This window comes from Grammomys surdaster, unplaced genomic scaffold (assembly GCF_004785775.1).
Source record: "Grammomys surdaster isolate TR1022 unplaced genomic scaffold, NIH_TR_1.0 126546, whole genome shotgun sequence".
In the NCBI taxonomy this organism is placed as follows: domain Eukaryota; kingdom Metazoa; phylum Chordata; class Mammalia; order Rodentia; family Muridae; genus Grammomys; species Grammomys surdaster.
In genome coordinates this window covers 695,550-716,185 of record NW_021621338.1, presented here as the reverse complement: position 1 = coordinate 716,185, position 20,636 = coordinate 695,550, and the positions used below count along the sequence as shown (strand labels likewise).

The following is a 20,636-nucleotide window of genomic DNA, read 5'->3' as shown; positions in this document are numbered from 1 at the left end:
ACACACACACACACACACACACACACACACACACACACACACACACAGAGAGAGAGAGAGAGAGAGAGACAGAGAGACAGAGAGACAGAGAGACAGAGAGACAGAGAGAGAAGGAAGGAGGGAGGGAAAAAGGAAGGAAGGGAAGGAGGGAGGGAGGGAAGGAAAGAGAGAGGGAAGGAGAGAGGGAGGGATGGAGGAGGGAGAGAAGGAGGAAGGAGGGAGAAAGGAAGAGAAAAAGAGAGACCAAGAGACAGAAAAACAGAGAGACTGTTTATTGTCTGCTTATTGAGAACATTATGGATCAAACTTTATTTGCTTTGTCCTCTGGATATGAAGGTGGTGAAGTCTCCCATGAATAGAGGATTGGCACCCTTGGCCTCACATTGTCATGTGTACCCATGGTGGGTTCTGTCCCTTCATGTGGAAGGTGTGCAGCAATGAACTTGCTCCCTCCCCAGATCCTGCCCGGTTCCAGGAATCTCCAGCTTGTTTCTTGATAACAATGAATAATTCATAGATGGATGATTTATTCATGTCCCCAAACAAGCTTTGTTAGAGGTTCATTTGATTTTTATAAAATGGAGTTCCTTTAATCTGTTGGCTACCTTTCCCCGCCCCCCTTTTTGGAATGACCCAAATGGTTGGCTTTCGAATGCTAGCAGGAATTTTATTTTTACCTTTTCAGGTTCCAAAAAGCTTTACAGCAGATGACCCCTGCTCACTCTAGTTGAATGCACATGTTTGTGTCTGCTAGTCTGTCTGTCTGTCTGTCTGTCTGTCTGTCTAATGAACCAATTTCAATTTTTTATTTTTTAGTTCTTGTCTCTCAGCCCTCTATCCTTTGCTTTTTGAGTAATTTAGTGTCTCATATATTTTTTAGTCCTCATATAAGAATGCTAATATTCCACATGGTTATTTTCCAAGTTCAAACTGTATTAAAAATGTCTTCCCAATGCATGGCTGATTGCAGAGGGATGGTATGAGTTACTGGATTTTAGGAGTTGTTTGTTGTTGAGTCTCTGAAGAATCCATCTGGGTAAAGAAGGGAGTGCTGGGTTGTATCCAGTGAGGATTTGTTAAGCCATCAGTTTTGGGTACCGGCCATAGTCACTAACTCAGTGGCAATCTGGTGACATGTCATTGTGAATGTCCTGCTTTCACTTTCTCAACAGTTGCCCAGAATGTATAAGACTCTCTCTACTGCTAAACAAATGAAATCAGAGGCTATTTGTACTGTATTCAGTTCATTAGTGGAGGCTTACTTTACAAAAATTATAACTACAGGGTTATGATGCATATTTGTCAAGGCACAACTAGTATACTATAGCTATAATACTCTTTCTTTTAGAGCTTTTCACTGTGTACACTATATCAACAGTATCTGTGTTCACGTGCCTTTCCTTCAACCTGCTACAAGCATCTAAAGTACATGCCTGAACACAGGGTAACTGTTGAGAGCAGGGGTGATGGATCAGGTGAAGTCTGGTGACAATTAATTATCGTATGATTTTCTGCCTTTACCCAGGAGGCTGCTTCTTGTTCTGATTCTATGATAAGTTCTTGGCCATCTTCAACTTTTAATATTTCACAATCATGGTATTAATTGAATATATCTGTGGGTTTAAGGAATTAATTGGTGGACCAGGGTACCTATGTGACTACAATACCAGGGGGCTTCAACCCCAAACCATGAGTTTCTTCTCAATCTAGAACTGAGGGTTCTTTGAAGAACTTGGCTTGAAAGGTGTCCCATAGTGTAGCTTGTTTTCTCTCGTGAGTGTGTGTGTGTGTGTGTGTGTGTGTGTGCGCGCGCGTGCGCGCACCCAGAGATACTGCTGTCTTCCAGAATGCTGGAAACACTCACTGATACCACAACAGAAAGCAGATAGAATATATGAGAAGAGACTGCTTATAAGTCACTGTGTATGTCTGGAAGGGATATTTTGCTAGAGTTGTTTTGTTTTTGCTTCTTGTTGACTGTGTCAGGAGCACGCTGTGATTGGCATGCATTTGATTAACCTCTAGCCATCTTTTTTTAAAGAGTCACTTAGAATTTGCTGCACTTTCAGCTCAAGAAATATTAATTATTTTGATGGATTGAGCACAAATGAAGGATCTTTTACATGTGCCAAGACTGGCCAAAACCATTGGCCATGAATGATGTAGTGAGGATTCAGCTGTCTACCTAATGGCTGGAGGCATTTTGCAGAATCCAGCATTCTTGTTTGATCTCCTTAACTTTTGTACTACAGAGATTTTATTGGTCTTGTTCTATGAATCTCAAAGGTGACTATAGCAAGTCTCGAGTTTGCCATTAAAAGTCATATACTTAAAAGTAATTTAGGCAATTGTCAGTAGACTGGTTGGCACTATTTTTAAAATGTTCTGGTTTTAGCCCTGTCGCCAATACTGGTAGCAGAAAGTGCTAGTTTTCTTTGAGCATGTGACTGTTCCCCATGAGTTCATTATGGAGGCCAACTTCCTTGCTTTTACCTACTGTCCTCCTATTTGGAGGTTGTTCTGAGTTTTACTTTGTCTTTATAAAGGGATAAATTGCTCAAAAGACCAAATTCAATAACAAAGCAACAGATTTGAATGTATAGGACTTGGAGAAACTTCAGAGGGAAGGAATGAAGATGGTTAAACTGAAGATTGGCAGAAAGGACTTCATAGGGAAGGGTGAAGGGTTGGCATCATTTTATGCAGAAGGAGAAGATAGAGGAACAGCCCAATAACTCTTAGAGGGTGGTGGCTTAAGAGAGGAAATGTGGCCAACTGGCTACTCATTCTACAATTCAGCCTAATGGATGAAGGAGATACACTGATCTTCAGTCAACTGACCTCTCTCTCTCTCTCTCTCTCTCTCTCTCTCTCTCTCTCTCTCTCTCTCCCTCTCTCTCTCTCTCTCTCTCTCTCTCTCTCTCTCTCTCTCTCTCTCTCTCTCTCTCTCTCTCTCTCTCTCTCTCTCTCTCTCTCTCTTCTCAACGAACTGAGATTGAATGTAGGAGTTCCCAAAATTGTTACTGAACCTATAGATAAGCTTTTGTTTACCATTGCCAAAACTATAGTATAGAAATATTCACTTACAGATGAAATATATGGTGATCATTTGTTGAGTTCTTACTTTATGCTGGAATGTGTCTCATATTGTTTTTATTTTGTTTTGTTTTTTACAATTATCTAGAGAAGGCCCATGCTCTTCCTCACATGACATTGTGCCTCAGAGGGAGAAAATGACTAGCCAGATGTTATGTGCCCAGAATGTGGTATCCCTGAGATATGAATCAAGATCTCTATGGACTATAAGAGGTTTCCAGTTGTTCATAAAAACAAGTTGTATTCTAAAAGTGCATTGTCATGGTTTGTTTGTTTGTTTTGTTTCCTAGATTCGGAACTTCTAATGTAAATGTAGAAATCTAGCATGTTCAGGTATTGGAGATGCATATGGAGGTAGGAAATGTGATATGGACAGAAAGAAGTGAGACTGTTTTTCTTCAGATCATTATTTATTTACTGGATTTATGTTGTATATTCAAACAGTTTCTAACAAGCATAATTTGTTTAAAAACTAGAGAAAGCATTCTGTGGAGAAGATGTGTGGGCCATGGGGCTTTCCTCAAGGTAGCATTGAAGTTTCCACTGGTGCTGTACACACAGCGGAAAGAAACAGAGAAATTGTGATTACGATTATGATTAAAAGGGGCTCAAACTGTGGTTCTGTGATTTATCATGCACGTGATTTATCAACACTTTGTTATTCAAATACAAATGGGACACAGACTCAGAACGGACTCAAAATTTTGAGAATGTAATAGAATTGGAAATTGGATTCTTTGCTGAGACTAGGAGCAAGGAAGAAAGAAGAGGAAGGGAGAAGGTTGAACCATGGAGACATTTTCCCCATGAAACAAGAATATTCTCTTCTACTATTCTAAATTCTTTGAGTATTTATTTTGCATATCTATAAAACAAAACCTAACTTAATTTTCTCACAGTCAAAATCATTCCAGAAAAATCTTATAAGGAAGAGAGAGATAAGTGTGAAACTGAAACTGAAACTTTCGGGAGGTATGACTGAGGCAAGCCAAGCACTCTATCTTTTGGGCAACACTTCCTCCCATCCTCTCATCCCAGCCTCTCCAAGGTACCACTAGACACACATACAGAATATCTTGTGATCAAAGTAAAAGCATTTGGAATACTTTCTTTTAGCTTTCATAATATACGATTTTAACAAAACCAGCCAAACATAGAAGGATTTCTGTCATATTTGTGGTTCCAGGGACCAAGAGGATTTGCTCAGACACTACAGTTTTCTGATAATTTCCCTAAAATCCACTTTATGAAAAGACTGCATAGGAACAATAGGGATAAAAAAGAGTTGAGAGTTGGTCTGATCATACACCAATACATAGCTGTTTTCTTGCAATGATAAATACCACACAATGATATTAACGGGCAAATATATAATCTGGTTAGTGCTCTGAAAAGAAAGCGCAGACAGCCATGAGTTGTAACAAAGATCCTGACTCAGTCCAGTGGAAGAGCGTTTGTGCTGACTAGAGTAGGGGTGCAGTGGCGCTCCTAAGGAATGAAGCAAAGGCCAGTGGGGCCCAATGGAGCATATGATAAGAAGTGAGTGAGGACCTGGCTGGGAAGCAGTCAGATACTGGAGTTCAAGAAGAAATCATGAAATATCCAAGAGTTTTATGATCTTATTAACATGATTTTGGTGCCTTGAGACTGGACATTGTAAATGTGTTTTACATGACCCAAATCAGATCAGGAAATGTCACAAGTCAGGGTTTAATTTCTACTTTCTCCACTCTTTGTTTCTCAGCCAGTTGCTAAACATATATAGCATGCTACTCTCTCTCTCTCTCTCTCTCTCTCTCTCTCTCTCTCTCTCTCTCTCTCTCCCCACACACACACACACATATACATACATATATATATCATACACATATATATATGTGTATATATATCATACATCACTGTGTGTGTGATATATATATACACATATATATGTGTGTGATACACATATGTATGTATATATGTGTGTGTGTGTGTATGTGTGTGTGTGTGTAAAGGGCTCAAGATTCTGGGCAGTTTACCATATTTTATACCTCTGCTCTACTCTCCCTCTATGTGCGTGCACATGTGCATGCCTGCGTGTGTGTGTGTGTGTGTGTGTGTGTGTGTGTGTGTGCATGTGTGTGTTACCTTGAGATGAGGACACTAATGATGTGAATGTCACTGGTGTCACTACAGGACTTGTCTACAGACACCTGTGGATGGACTAGAGAGAACAAATCTTGGCAAATTCGGGCCTCTTCTGATGCTGCAAAGTCTAGCAACCTTACAGGCATTGGCAATGTTCTAAGAAAATGGAAAAAAAAACCCCTTTCCTCTTTTGTTCTAAGACATTAAAAATGCCAGTTTAACATTTACATTAGTTTCAGCAGTTAGCACATGGGCTTGAATGAATTGGTCAAATTATCCCTTACAGAACATAAATCCTAAGGGGAAAAACATTCCCTCACCCCCACCCCTGCAAAGATGGTGTGATTTCTTTCTTTTTATTGGATATTTTATTTACATTTCAGATGTGATCCCCTTATCCCATTCCCCCCCCCAGAAACCCTCTATCCCATCCCCTTCCTCCTGCTTCTATGAAGATGTGCCCCCACTCACCCACTCCCACCTCCCCACCCTCGAATTCCCCCACACTGGGGCATCCAGCCTTCACTGGACCAAGGACCTCCTCTCCTACCTATACTGGACAAAGTCATCTTCACCTACATATACAGCTGGACCCATGAATCCCTCCCTGTGTGCTCCCAGGCTGGTGGTTTAGACCCTGGGATCTCTGGTTAGTTGCTATTCTTGCTCTCCCAATGGGGCCACAAACCCTTTCAGCTACTCTATTAAAAATGGAGTACAGAGCTAAACAAAGAATTCTCAACTGAGGAAACTTGAATGGTCTAGAGAAGCACCTAAAGAAATGTTCAGCATCCTTAGTCATCAGGGAAATGCAAATCAAAACAACCCTGAGATTCTACCTCACACCAGTCAGAATGGCTAAGAGCAAAAACTCAGGTGATAATAGATGCTGGCAAGGTTGTGTAGAAAAAGGAACACTCCTCCATTGTTGGTGGGATTGCAAACTGGTACTACCACTCTGGAAATCAGTCTGGTGGTTCCTGAGAAAATTGGACATAGCATTACTTGAGGACCCAGCTATTCCACTCCTGGCCATATACCCAGAAGATGCTCCAACATATAACAAAGACATATGCTCCACTAAGTTTGTAGCCACCTTATTTATAACAACCAGAAGCTGGAAATAACCCAGATGTTTTTCAACAGAGGAATGGATACAAAAAATGTGGTACATTTACACAATGGAGTATTACTCAGCTATTAGAAACAATGAATTAGACATATTCTTAGGCAAATGAATGGAACTAGAAAATATCTTCCTGAGTGAGGTAACCCAATTACAAAAGAACACACATGGTTTTCACTCACTGATAATTGGATATTAGCCCAAAAGCTCACAATACCCAAGATACAACTCACAGACCACATGAAGCTTGTGAAGAAGGAAGACCAAGTGTGGGTTCTTTGGTCCTTCTTAGAAGGAGTAACAAAATACTCAAGGGAGCAAATATAGAGACAAAGCATGGGACAGAAACTGAAGGAGGGGTTGTCTGGAGACTTTTCCACCTGGGTATCCATCTCATGTGCAGTCACCAAAGGTAGAGGCTGATGTTGATGTCAAGAAGTATATGCTGACAGGAGCCTGATATAGCTGTTGCCTTAGAGGTCTGCCAGAACCAGACATATTCAGAGGCGGATACTCATAGCTAACTGATCATGGGGTTCCCAATGGTGTGATTTCTAAAAAGGAGAGGGCTAGAGAGCAGAAGTAGGTTTTAGTAGAGCAGTTGTGTTGGATCCTAGAACTGCGATATAGTGTTGCAGAACTCACAGGAAGAACCAACAATTATGTATCAACAATTATGTATCAACAAAACTAGTCCTGAATAATTTAAGAGGAAAATGCTTTTATTGGAGGAAATTATATCCAGACAATATCCACAGTAGCTAAAGCACAAAGCTGACCGTGAGACAGTTGAAGCAAGGATCAAAAGCCATAGACAAGAAACGGTGAAGATTCACCTTGGACACAGAACAAGCAGGTGATCCCATTAGTTTAGCCAGTATAGGACTCGGCATGTTTGCTAGAATTATCCATACAACTTCCTGTCCTACCTGTCCTGCCTATATTAGCTTTTCATCTGAAATCTGCAGTAGATGTACCTAGCCGTGGGACCTAATCAAGTACTCTCATCTCAGCTGTAATAAGTAAGTATTGGAGTAAGAATCTCTGGCCTTTGTAGCTTTTCTGCAAGACAGAAATGTTCCTTTATATTTAAGTGATTTCCCCAGTCATGTGGAGGAGACAGCTCAGTTCTGATGCTAAGCTGAATGTACGGTGTCAATGAGGGTGAACTTGAGAATGCTTTTCTTCACTCTCAGTGTTAGCCATGATCCTATGCTTCTCTCCTTTGTTCTGAGACATTAAAAATGCCAGCTAAGATGCTACTGCTTTCTCTTGTAGAATGCTCAGGTAAAATGCAGAACCACTGGAGACTTCTCAATTCAGTGAACTCTGCTCTAATTTCTTTTTCCCCCTTTCCCTTTCCTTCCTTTTCCTTCCTTTTCTTTTTTCTTTTCTTTTTTTCTTTTCTTTCCCCTCCCCTCCCCTCCCCTCCCTTCTCTTCTCCTCCCTCCCTCCCTCCCTCCCTCCCTCCCTCCCTCCCTTCCTCCCTCTCTCCCTTCCTCCCTTCCTTTCTTTTTGAGACAAAATCATACTTACATAGCCCAGGTTGACTTCAACCCCTAGATCCATATGCCTCAGCCTTCCAAGTGCTGGGATTATAGGCAAGTGACACTGCCCCTTGACCTTAAAATACTTAAGAGCTCTTTATGCATTATCTATTTTCTCTTCCAGCGAGAACATTTTCCTTACTTTCTGATGAGACAAAGAAACACAACCATGTCGAGCCTCTCCCAAAGTCTCACAGCCAATGATAAACAGATTTGGGACACATCTTGGTTTCCCCATGCTCCATCCCAGAAGGCAATCATCCTGAAAATAAGAGCTATTATTCATTTCTTCTAATTTTGGCAGCCCCTGGGATGATAAGGCTGCAGTAGAGGCAAGCAACTAAGAAGCTTAAGTTACTGTTGTATGTGGCCAGGCAAAGGGAATAGCAGGTGAATGGGAGAGTAGGAGAAAGGGAAGAGGAGGAATTCTCTTGATAAAATTCATGTGTGAGGAAGGAAAATGGCTCCGCACAGAGCTTTACAGAATAGCTTTCCAGGAGTGGGATTTGGTCTTGGGAAGTACACATTTTTGTGCTTTGTGACCACAAAGGCAGCATGGCTCCACTGAAAAACACAGAAGATAACTGGGATGACAGGGAGCACCCCAGAAAATTGTATTGCTTATCAATGCAGACACTCTTCAGAAAGCTAGGCTGGCTCTGCCATCTTTATCTGTGCTTTATGCTTATAAAGTGGTATGGCTTCCTTGAAAATTCTCCCTGAAAACAACTTTATGCTGTTTAATTGTCCTCTTTAGATTATTTCAGTCTCTAGCCTTGATTTGAAAGTTCAGTGTTGGCACTTGACGTCTTTTAGAAATTAGTTGTAAATGATCTTCCTGCTGCATAAATGAGGCCAGTTCCTATTGCGCAAAGCCATAAACATCCTATATTTATTTGGCAGATCATCTAAATCATTGTCTCAGTGAGTAGTAGGCTTGTAGGCTTCAGTTTGCAATTGAATTGGATTGGATTATGTCCTTCCTTCTGATTTCAATTCTCTGCTTCACCAAATCTGATGGAACTTATTGTGCTCTGGAAAAGCAAATAGGCTTTCTGATCAGGTGGGCCTTTTTTCAATTATTAGAATCTTGGAAAAAAACGTAGCTAATAAAACCAGCAATTAGAGATGAACACAGTTAAAATGGAATGAAATGTCTTCGCCCTTCCTGTTGATGTGTCCCGAAGGCCTTCTTAGGTGTGGACAGAGAGCAGAGATGACGTTCCAGTTGCCAACAAGAACCTTGGACTAGAGAGAGGTATGGCTCTCTCCACCTGCTTCCAGGCTGCCATCCCGGTGTTACTTCCAAACCCTTTTTATTAAACTTGAAAACAAAAAGCTTCCTCAGATTAAGGAGGCAACGATTCAGGGAGGATTATTTTCTCAGAGGCTGCCCTGAAGGTAACTGTTAATCATTTTATTTGAAAATTCAATATTGCCAAACTCCCACACAGATTTCAGTCTGAGGATGCCAGAGAGTTTTCTGGACTCTAAGTATGTAAGATTTATGGGTTGGTGTTCCAGTTAAGTAAAATGCAGGGGACAGAGCCCAGAAAGGAAGAATATGGTCATGACACACAACAAGAGAAAGGTGGCTGCTTGTTCTATGCCCAGGCTAACCGTCCAGCTCTGAGCATGGGGTGATATTCAGGTTCAACATTAGCTGTTTCTAGCTCACCAGTCACACCATCTGCTTAGTCAAATTGTCAAATTTGCCAAACATGAGTGTCCCACTTCATTGGAACTGTGAATGGCTTTTACGTCCTCATCATGCTTCTCACTGTTAGCCTAAGGCTAGTTAGGGTTCACATGGTTCCATCCAATTTATATATGAGGATGCCGAAGCTCAAAGAGACAGATAAAGCAAAGAATTAAGACCCTGGAGCTAGACGTCTCCCATTTCAGTTCTGCTGGGCATTGGATGGCTCTATGAACTAAGCGTCCTTAGCCAGGAAGGGAAATACAATAAAATAAGAGAACCTACTTCATCGAGGCATTGAAGAAACAAATACATTTTCATTAGTAAGGCACTACCAAGACCGTGCCTGTCACATAATGGAGCTGAATAGTTATTGCCACTTATCATTCTGCTTATTGCTATCACCTGAGCTGCAAACTGAATAACTTTGGTTAAGTTGTCAAGTTCAGGTCCTTTCACTTCAGGTCTAATTTTTTTATTATTATTTCAAGGAATAAATAAAGACATTGCTTGTACGTATGTGGATTAATATTTGTTTCCAGACCGAATAATCATACTGCAATAAAATCTTTGTGGGTTTCTCCCAGGCTTGTTTACTGTTAATCAGGGAAAGACAAGTGAAGGGAATACCTGAATAATGGCTCTCCAAGAGGGGGCTAAGAGGGTAGATACTGCTATGTGCCCTTTGCTGATTGAATTATGACAGTTTAGGAAAATGACTTGCAGTGAATCACTGAGACTGCTAATGGCCAGTGATTTTTGTTGGAAAGAAAGGGCATGGGTGTGGGAGGAAAAAGTTCAAGTTAAGGGTTAAACTGGTATTGCAAACCAAACAAGAGGAAGAATAAGTGGAAATAGATGTTCCATATAAATTGATATACAGTGAGAAATTTTGTTGTTTAACTGCTGTGACTTTTTACCAACAGCAGAAATATTGAGCTGATTATGTTATCCTATTCTACGGGTTTTTCTGCGGTCATTAAAAGGCAAGAATCACAACCTGCAGCTGCCTTGCAAGGCTTCAGTGAGCTATCATTGACTAATTGTGGATTTATGTAGAGAAGTGGTACAATGCGATTCTAGTTTGATAAAACAAATGTAGACAAGCTGACGTCTGTGTGTGTGCTTATAGAGGGTTGCAGGGGAACGGAGCGAAGAAATAAGCACAAACACTGTGCTGTTAACATGGCTTGCGTTACTAGGGGAAGAAGTTGCTGATGAGCAGGGAGGAGTGAGGTATATAGCTTGAGAACAAATTTAAAAATCCTGCAGTAAAGAAAGCATCAAGGCATATTTATAGTTGGTTCTGTGCATAAGAAGAAAGAATAAATTCTGATACTGACATGCATTTTTAAAATCAATGTGTATGCCTAATGATAAGGTTCTTTCTCCTTAAAATTTATTATCGACTTGATAGTGTGACTGGTATATCTTGAAACTGAAGAAGTGTAGTGAGGACAGGTACATCAAGGGGCAGAACAAGAAGAGCCCTCATTGCTCTAGTTTCTTTGATCCTGAACCTCTAGGGCTCTAGCTATCCACTCAGAAGACACTGGCATGTGTGACCAGGCAGACTGGAAACATGGGTACTCCAAGGAACGATCTACTCAAAGTCTCAAAAAGCATCTATCAAATTTCAGACAGTGTGTAACTGAACATAAAGCTAAAAGAAGCTGAAATAGCTCATTGATATTTAATATTGATTATATGCTGATGAAAGGTAAAATGAAATATACTAGTAAATGCATTATTTATATAAATATGTATTATTAAAGTTGACTTTATCTCTTACCTTTTTAATATGGGTGCTAAAAGTAAACTCATGCTTGTGGAGCTGGAGTTATGCTCAGTTGGAATATATTTGCCTAGCATGTAGGAAGCTCTGGGTTCACTCTCTAGTACTGCCTACACTGAAATCTCAGTATTCATGCGGGCAAAGAGAGCAAGTTCAAGGGAATTCTCGGCTATGTAACAATTTTGAGGACAACCTGGGCTACATAAAGTCACTTCTTACCCCTCCCAAACTCCCGACAAGAATTCCAAATAAATCTTATCCCTGTAGTTCACATGGTATTTTTTTTTTTATCAGACATTACTATTCTAGAGAAATAAGGGAGAATGTAGTGCCAGGTTCTCATAAGAAATAGTGTTTGTATAATTTGTGGACAAGAAATGTTATGATTTGCGGGAAGTAGTCTATCTTTAGGACAAAAGAATTTTCAAAGGAAACCTTAATCTTTGATCAATTGTATCACCTTCATTTCAGGTGCCCCTGAAATTAAAATTCCTGGGCCCCATCAGATACTGTCTAAACTAGAAAATCTAGGGTGTCCATAATCTGTGAGGTTCTAAGGGATTTCAGTGGAAGCTTGAATTCGAGAATTCCTGCCTGAGATCAAGCAGAGCTTGGATGAAAGCCATGCTATCAGAAGCCAAGGAGATAACGTAGTTAGTGTCAGTTTGGGAGCAGGCCTTGCTGCACAACGAGCGGATCTGAAAGGCAATGAATTCAGTCTGCGACAAGAACATAGGCTTTTAGCAAAGGGTCATTTCTGAGAAGAAATTCTGGGCAAGTAAATAGTGGTTAAATGGTTCAATTACTTTGAAGTTTCAGCCTCAGCCGCTGAGGCTGTCATTACTGTGTTTCTCCAATAAGTGTGATTTTTACTCACATGACAGCTTGGGAGTGAAGAAGATGTGTATGAGACATGGCATTTGGAACTATTTTAGAGGCTTTAATGACCTCACACACACAAAAAAAAGGTGGTATTCACTGGCAACAGAATAGTATACACCTATCTTTGGATTGGAAACAGGCTAGAAAAGAATGATACACAGCTTTTCTCACCTTGCATATAAAGTTGTCTTTAAACACAATTATTCTTCACATAGTTTTTGAAAAAGTATTTCATCAATAAAAGAATTACACACCTATTTTCATTTCATTAAAAATAGTCATGGGTTAACTTCTTAGGATGTGGTAGGTGTGCATGACTATTTTAGGATGGAACTCACACCCTCTTAGTTGATGGAGAGTGGCTTAGCTTGTCAACAGAACATACACACATGTGCACGCATATCATTCTATCATGGAGATGAAACAGAAAAGGACGGGGAGATGACCCAGGTGAGGAATGTCACCCTGTAGCCTCTCCTAAGTGCAGTTAGTGAAGATACAGAGTAGAGGCAATAAAAGTTATGAAATAAAAGCTATGTTTGAGATTGTGGGTGGCCTGAAAGGCAATTGGAACCATTGTTTGACTAGACTCACCATTTAAAATGTGTGTTTATACTTCCTTTAATAGAGGTAACCGCTGAATCAGAAGTTGTTGTTACTGTGTCGAAGGAGGTAAATAGATGGATAATTTTCTTGCATGAGTCAGAAATACTGGTAGGGTAGTTCAGGGCGGTAGCCATGGGAACAGGGAGATGTGGATAAATACATGGGAAGTTTAGGGGACTTTATCAGTGTGGATCTCTCATGTTAGTGGTAGGCTGGGCCTGGGGAATGACACAGAAGCTTCCACATAAGTTCTGATGTAAGCACCTGTTTGGAACTGTGTGAAGAAGCTGGGTTTGGGGAGAAAGAGAATGAAGTCAATCTTAGAGGTTTTGAGCCAAAGGGACCACTGACCATCTACACAGGATGTGAATAGAGGAATAGCATGACCTAAAGTAGTCAGAGAGAGGTGAACGCCTCTGTCATACAATCGCCAGAGCCAGGGTAGTGTGGACAAGGTTTCCCTGGAGTGTCTGATGTTAAGCAGGTAGAACAAAAGTCTAAGACAGCACTGGCATTTAAGGCGCAGTCAGAGAAGGAACAGATTACAATGACTAAGATGGAGAAGAGGAATGTGCGGGAGTGTCAAATACCAGAAAAGCAAAACAAAGAAGACACTTCAGGCCCAAAGCAGCTGAGGTGGCCAATAAAATAAGGAAGGATTGAGCCAAAAAGGCTCAGTGTGACCTTGACAAAGTAAATTCTGAGGTAGCAAGAGCCAACACCATTTTAGCAGGTTTGAGGAATGTGGGAAGGGATATGGATAGAGAAATAAAGGAAGCTGGACGGAGAGGAGAAAGTGTTTACGAAACAGGAAGGGTGGGGTACATTTGGTAGAACAGCATCCTTGAGAAAGGTGAAGAGGATCGAGTGTATGTTCTTACATGGGAAGCAGTCCTTTATCATAGCAGTAGGCAATGAGAAGCTGAAAGAGTTTCTGTCTGATATTTTCTAGTTTCTCTAGGAGGTAGGTGGGACATGAACCTGCAGAGAGTGGAGGGACAGGAAGAGGACAGAAAAAAGCTGAGGCAGCTGACAGGGGATGTATAATGGAATTGTTGAACAGGGCTGACATCCCAAGTGAAGAAAATGGCTACAATTTATACGGTAGCAATTTGATTGCTTCTGTGATCTTTCTCTCCCAAGCTCAACAATATTGTCAAAGGGAGCTCCGGGCAGACAGTCAGCATTTAATAGCCTTGTGACCTCCAGCAAAGAGCCTATTCTCTCTGTTCTTCCCATCCACACTGTCTTCTCATTTATGAAGTAAGTACAAGACTATTTCCCTCGCATCCATCATGGAGTTGTATGCATACAGCGCTGGCAGTAATGACCACAGGGTACCACTCTATGAGTGCTTGCTATCACCCAGGCTTGGAGCAAGGCAGGGACAGATGATGCTGTCCACAAAGGAATGGAGAGCATGAACAAGGGGATGAACAAAATTGCAAACTGAAGAGTTAAGCTGAAGGTAAAGTGACCCGAAGCACTAATTATTTTCTTTCTGTTTTCTTTTCTGGAAATCACTAGATTGATTTGTATTTATTGGAAGTTTTCCCAGCCTTGGATTATAGTATGTTAGTTCTGCTGAAAGAATCAAACCATTGGTACAAATGAAGAATGTCGTCTCAGCTCTGTTACCCCCAACTCCTTCTCTTCTTTGACAATGGCACCCAACACAGACAGAATTTACAATAGAATGATATTTTCCTTGAGAGCTTTAGCTTTAAGTAGTTCCTTGGGCACTCCATGTTCTGGAATGCCTGAGAAATGGCAAAATTCTTAAGGAGAGAAAAAATTATAAGAAGCAATATTAAGGGAATTCCCCTCAGTTAAGGCAATTGTGTCTTAAGGCCCTAAATTTGCCAACTGTTTATGTTTTTTTCCTCGAGGTTTGCAATACAATTTAAGCCAGGAAAACAATCAGTTTGGCCTGAGCTAGAATTGCTGCAGAATAAACAGCCTCGAAAATTGAACTTTAAAAGGAACTCTCTGCATTGCCAACGTGCTCAGATGCTCTGATGTGTGATTTTTTTTTGTCTCAGAGAGCACATTTAATATGGTCATTCAGATCATGGATAAAGACCCTGGTCCTTTTTTTTTTTTTTTTTTTTTAATCATAAACACCAGTTGGTTGTAGACAACATTTGCTCCCAGGTAGGACAATGACTGAGATTTAGATGGTGCAACATCATTAAAGGACCCACTGACTGCTATAAAAATGGGGAAACAGGCTCATGCCTAACTGTCAAGCAAGCAAACAGTTATGAACTGGGTGGCATCTTGGGAGTCTACAGATCTTCTGTTTTATTATTTCTTGTGCAAATAATTTTTGTCTTGAATTTGGAATGAGGGGAGAGGTCAGGTTAGTTAATCTTAGGTGAAAAACCTGCCACTCCTATTTCAAAAGATATCCTCAAGCCTGCCACCTCCCCGGACACCAGTGGACCAGTGTCAACTATCGATGACATTTATACACTTCTCTTCCCTCCCAAATATATTACTGTCCTCTTGACCAAGACTAGAATAATAGACATGTTTCCAGATCTTCTGTTCTAGCAGACAGAGAAACAAGTAGAGTTAGAAACAGGAGGTGTGTATGGGAGGGTGGCGTGCTAGAGAACAGTTTCGATCAAAATAGAAAGCAGAGGAAGGCTTCCTGGAGTATCTGGGGAAGACTGAGTGAAATCTTCGGAAGTAAAGAGGAAGCAATCTGTTGGCAAAGGCAATTTGCATGTCATTGTGGTGATAAAGCTGTTCCTCTGGGGTTTTAAGAGCTCTGTAGGTGGTGTGTGTAGTGTGTGTGTGTGCATGTGTGCGTGAGACACATTTTGAATAGAATTGTATAAGACTCAATTTAAATAGACGTTAAGATGTAGTATGAATTAACAAGAGTGACTTCTTTTTCTTTTTAAATGAGTGATGCTTGTTTATGTATATGCCTTTATGTAGAGAAAAAAAGGCCCGGAATGAAAGATGACAGGTTTTTAGAATTTCTGGGTCTTTATGCAGGGGTAATCACAGAAAAAAAAAAAAATCAAGATCCTAGGACCAGATGCAGCCACAGAATCAGCAGGGAGCTTGATGGAGACCAGTTACATCAGGCTGTACTCCAGGCTTAACGAATCAGGACCTCTTTCAATAAGAGGAAGTATTCTTCTAACACAGTCGTCCTCAGCCTTCCTGATGCTGCAAACTGTTAATACAGTTAGTCCTCATGTTCTGGTGACCCTACAGCCATAATGTTATTTTCATTGTTATTTCATAACTGTCATTTTACATTATGAACCATCATATAAATACCTGGGTTTTCTGATGGTCTTAGGCAACTCCTGTGAAGGGGTCGCAACTCACAGTTTGAGAACCCTTGTTCTAAGTTATAACTATTAGGATGAGGACAGAAGGATTTCTTATTGGTGAGGAAGAGCTGTGAAATGATGTTTTCCCATTTTGCTGGGAAGGAATGAGTTATTTCTTGAAGGGGAGGAGTTTTCAGTTCTTGAGGCTTTGCAAGCTCCGCTGGGAGAGAAAGCCTGGCATACCCATGCCTTGCGTGGGATACATGCTGCTGCATCCAACCTAGGAGCCATGTACCTACACTCATGTAGGTTCACTGTTTTGCTAGGCAAGTGGAAGTCGGCACGGAGATAAAGATGAATTAATTATGTGCTGGGTCTAAGTTGGAGAAGATAGTCAATGAGGATCAATGAAAGCCAAGAGTATGGGGGTCAATAGTGATCATCAGTAGAAATAAGAAGCACTGCATTGCTAGCAGCCTTGGGAGCTCATCAGGAAAGAGCTGATAGCACTCTATGACAGACTTTCATATGTTTCATGGATCAGCTCTCTAAAGCATTCACTGTTTTCCTCTTACCCCAGGCACTTAGCCTGGTCTGATATTGCTCTTGGCACAAAAGCCACTCACCAACATCCCTCAGCATTGCTAAATCCTCTACAGTTTCAAAATCCTTAAAATGAGTATACTTGTAAAGTAAGTCTAAAGCTTTTAAAAGATCCAAGTAACTTTTTTTATCCTGAATATGTCTATATTTTCTTTATAGGATTTATAGAAGCAAGTCTATTCTGAACACCACCGTGGGTTCCATACCATGGTTTTTGCCTAACCTTACAACTTCAGAGCACTTCATCCCTCCCATGTGACTTTATTTGACTGTTTTATTAACAACACAGGTCAGTCCCTTCCATTGTGAAACTCAGAGTAACAGGCATCTGTCCTGCTCAGTTTGGTTTTCAGGAGGTTTGTTGGCATAGATGTTTCAGAAATGGAGTGGAAATGGTACCCTCTTAATGCCAGAGAGAAAGCAGAGGGAAGATTGTGAAAGGTTTTTCCTACAACTAGGTTTTTAAAGTTTAACCTGTAGGCACTGTGGAGGGCTGGGCAACAGGGGTGAGTGACAGGGTAAACAACTGAGGGAAGTGGTATGAACAAACTTTTCCCTCTGTTCCCTCTGTCCAGAATATGGATGACTGATGGGCTTACCATCGGAGAGGAGAGTGTGAGGTGCAAGCTACCATGGCCATGCAGGTGAAGGATGAGAATGAAGGCAAGACTGTAGGTGTTGGCAGTGACATTGTCTCTGGTTACAGTTTGGCCTTTAATGGTATGGTCCCAGAGAATGAGTGTGAGGAAGATGTTGGTAGTTCATCCTCAGTCTCTGGATTGGGTGACAGGCCAAAACCATTTAATGAGAGAGCCAGGAAGGGAAACTGAGTCAGAGAAGAAGAAAGGGGACAGCTGTGACATCTGGGGCCTGAGAGTGAAGAGTAGTTTTAGACATTTAAAAATATTCTGCTCCTGGCAATAAGCATCGACAGGGGTACATTAGAAAATGAGAGCCGTGGGCATGAGCCTGTGCTTTTTGAACTTTAAGAAAGAGCCAAGGTTGAAACACAACCATCTTATTAAAAATACTCACATTTATTTCCCCCAAGTGAAATGTATAAACCACCCCTATAGCCAAATCTGTTGTGAGGGAGTAAGATATCTGGTAAAGAGCCCACTGACTGACCTTTAGATACACCCAGGTTTTCATACAATGCTCATTTTCATTCCAAATGGCACGGCACAGCCCCAGGGACAGTACTTTCTGGAGCATTTGAACAATAAAGAGAATTTGCAGTGCTTGCATTTTTACATGCAGGGTTTCAAGCCAACTTGGTTTTAAACACTGAGCTAGGCACTTTTGAAGCATTTGCATATCTGGGTTAGTCTCTTTGCTGCAGAACTTTTGCAGAATGACCCTGAAAAGAAGTCCTTGAACCAATTTAGTGTTTGTTTGTTTGTTTATTTGTTTGTTTGTCTGAGACTTGATGGAGGCAATTTGATAAGGGGATAGGAGAAGGATCAAGATTGTTACATTCAGGAAATCAAAAAGAGAGACCAAAGCTATGGCTAAGTCAAATTCTCAACTTTTTTTTCTGTAGCATCGTTTTATGTTTTTGTTTTGTTCTTTTCTGTTTTTAAAAAGATCTACATCATATCCTCTGGAACCTGGGTAAATGTAGCATGACAATGTTTGAACATAAGATTAAGTCAAGGGACCTTATCATGGATCACTCAGGAGGTGGTCCATGCAAGAGGGAGGCAGGAAAACCAGCATCAGTGGTAGAGAAGGAAGCAAGGGGCTGGGTGATGAGAACAGGGAATCATGAGCCAAGCAATGCAAGGATCCTCCATACACTAGGAAATGCATGGAAACAGTTTTCCCTCTGAATCTTCTGGAATGACAACAGCTCTGCCAGCTCCTTTGCTACAGAATTCTGACCTTTAGAATTAAAACCAACCAGATTCCCTAGGCCCCTTCCTGCCAGAGTAAGCAAGAAAACCTAAGAGCCACTCTCAGAGGAGGATGTTGATCTACAAAAGACTCTGAAGAGAAAAGCTGTAAAGAAGGCCCTGAGAGCAGACTGGTTGCCTGGGAGAAACAAATTAGCAGAGCTTCCTGGAAGAGGTGTAGACCATCTGAGTTTCTTAGAAAGGACACTCTCCAAACTGTTGAGCTGCTTGCAAGGTGTGTAGTGTGCCCCAGGTTCCCAGGTTTTGGGAGCTGTTACCTGTTCAGGGGTGAGCTTTGGTGATGCAACATTCTTTGGGTCATTTCTGCTCCTGTGAGTAACTTCTCTCCCGTATTCCTGTAAGTAACCCCAATAAAACTCATTACTTCAGGATACTGGACTTTGGTGTTATCTGAATTTTGGTCTGCCAGGGGTTCTCTGTCTGAGTTAAATAGACATTTGTGTTGTGTCTCCCCAGAAAAGATTTTGTCACACAACACAAATCAACTCTGATAATATGTTGAAGGATTTGGCTAATGCACTTATCGTCTTCCCTTAGCTGCTTTTTATATATTAAAAAAAAAAAATAAAAGATGCTTCAAGGTTCTCAGGATGGTACCTCAGTCCACTGGATTTGGTTGAGTTCCCTGCTCAGATTTGAATTTGTAAGCAGCGTCTTTATATCCTGCAGGGAAAACATGGAAATTTATTTATGAATTGTAAGTCCTGGCTTGCACTGTTCATTTTCAGAAATCAAATGTACATCTTCTCTGCCAACATGCAGTTCTTTAAAAAAAATTGCCCACACAGATTCTAGAGAATATTGGAAGAAAATAGGAAAAAAAAAAGGTGTAAAATTTTCAGGCCTGCAAATCATCTGCTTTGTGTTGTGAAACAATAATGGAACACACACAGCATTGGAGAGATGCTGAACCACGTGGCCCGATGAGAACAGAAACAGAAGGGCTGGTTGTTTAAGTGACTAATTACTCTGCTAGTTCACTACTGTTGGGGAACCTCAGAGAGCAAAGCAGCTATGAGCCATGGTTTCTGCAGATTTAATGAGAACTTTGGAGTCACATTTGCATTGCCTCCACGTTGAGAAGGCATTCAAAGGTAGCAGAGTCTACCTCACAGTGAAACAGAAATCAACGAACAAAGGAAGAGAAAGAGGAAGAAAGAAAAGCCTCTGTGAAACAGATCGAGGTAGACTTTCAAGAACTGTGGACTTTGTTCCACAAACACTGTTACTGATCTGCTGTATATATACTGTGCACAAGGCTTCCTCAGGACCAAATGATTTGCCTCCAGCTCTTCCTACCAGAGAAAAGTCAAGATGAGGATGAACCAATGACACCTTCAAGAGACTGTTTTCCACTAAAGCACAGGCACTTGGGAGAATGAGCATTTCCTTACTTCACTATCCTGGAAGCTCTGTAATTTCAAACATTATGACATTGCATGTCCACAGGCCACTTCAGGGATGGCATCCTGTCACTAGCAAAGAAAGCTTGGAGGAGTTGAGTTGGTTTTTGTTTGTTTATTTTGTTTTCTAAATCTATAATGATGTTTTGTGGCTGCTGCTCAGTTCATCTACTCCCCAAGAACGTTCATGTTGATAGGTCTTATCACTAAAATATCAAATTGTGGCATGTGAGTATCTGGTACAAATACAAGCCCCAGATGTTAAGAAACAGTCCATGTGGTTAAAAAAAAGTGATGTTCTGCTACCTTTTCAGCTCTGGTCAATTCCATTTTGCTTCCTATAGTGTGTATTCTTTAGTTTTCTCCAAGCCGTGCACATCTAAAGCCATATGCATCTAGAACTTTCTGTTTTCTCTTATCTCTGGTCTCCTGCTCTGACCTTCCTTGCTTTAGTCTTGCAGTTGGTTCAGAGACTTCTTGGGGATATAAAGTTAAATGTGTGAGGTGTGAAACATCAGTGTTCTGTTCATTTTCTTATCC

General features: G+C 40.9%; 1 protein-coding gene across 3 annotated transcripts in view; it reads right to left on the bottom strand.

Moving 5' to 3' along the window:
• The window catches only part of Vwc2l (von Willebrand factor C domain containing 2 like), a 162,946-nt gene that overhangs the window by 3,612 nt on the left and 138,698 nt on the right, over window positions 1–20,636 (bottom strand). The gene's annotated exons all lie outside the window — the stretch shown is intronic.